This window comes from Limulus polyphemus, unplaced genomic scaffold (assembly GCF_000517525.1).
Source record: "Limulus polyphemus unplaced genomic scaffold, Limulus_polyphemus-2.1.2 Scaffold3947, whole genome shotgun sequence".
Classification (NCBI taxonomy): Eukaryota; Metazoa; Arthropoda; class Merostomata; order Xiphosura; family Limulidae; genus Limulus; species Limulus polyphemus.
The window spans coordinates 102,630-103,878 of record NW_013669557.1 but is presented as its reverse complement, the minus strand read 5'-3'; positions in this window follow the sequence as shown (position 1 = coordinate 103,878).

Genomic DNA, 1,249 nt, shown 5'->3' with positions numbered 1-1,249 from the left:
GAGAGACGTATTGTTGAGTCGAGCACGTGAGACGTTCGTTGTGAATTATAGCGTTTGTTATAGCGCGACTGTGGAAATTAAGTGTATTGCAAAGTTGTATTTAGAAAGAATAAACCAGTTTTATTTAAGAAAGGACTTGTATCGCTAAAGTTTCTTCGGAAAGAAATTATACGGAAAATTAACTAACGAACGGAGGCGTAACAGTATGTTAGCAACATGCTTCTTAAATTAAGGAACCAAACCACACCTTCTGCTTACAGTTTGTAGATGATGTTGCTATCAAAACCCGACAACGGCAACATATAACATACAACCACTACTGAATGAAATAGAACATTACTGTAATAAATGGAGAATCAAAATAAACACACAAAAAATACAAGTCATTCTGTTCACCAAACCAACCAAACAACCAAATTAATACTACAGTTATATCTAGACGGAACTCTCTTACATATAGCAACATTAATCAAAATTAACCTGGATGAAACATAAACAGCATTAAAACTAGAATCTGATAAAGAGCGTGTTGTCTTAGGAGCCTGACGGGCAATAATCAAGGAGCCTCACAAGAAAACATTTTTAAAATATATATAAAATGCTCATAAGACCAGTTACTCAATAGACCTGCATAGCATGGATTAATGTCTTTAAAAAGACGCATCAATAAACTACAGCAAACACAAAATTATATATTTACGAAAACATACTGAGTCCCACGCTCAACAAACTTAACATTTCCTCATGACTACTCAAACATGCCGTCTCTGTTGGATAGACTTCTACAAGAAAAAACATAAATCAAAATGAACTGACGAGCAAGATCATACATGATAAGCCTAGTCCTAAGTCCCTCTCCCCACTGAGCATCATTAGCAAGATACTGTTACGACAGCGGAATTCACGTGACGCTGGTAACACGTAATGAGTATCTAGAAGGTTCGGGGAACATCACGAATAATCCAGTATTTACTAGACGCCCTCTATTCCTGTATATATTTGTTTGTTTGGAATTAAGCACAAAGCTAAACAATGGGCTATCTGTGCTCTGCCCACCACGGGTATCGATACCCGGTTTCTAGCATTGTAAGTCCGCAGACATACCGCTGTGCCACTGGGGGGCAATCCTGTATATAAGCGCGCCAGATAAAGCGAGACAGTTTAATCGGAATGGAATTGCAGACAGAAAAGATAGAGATGGACAATTGAGTCAAGCGCGGTAGTGACAGTAAGTAAAGTGCGTGAATCG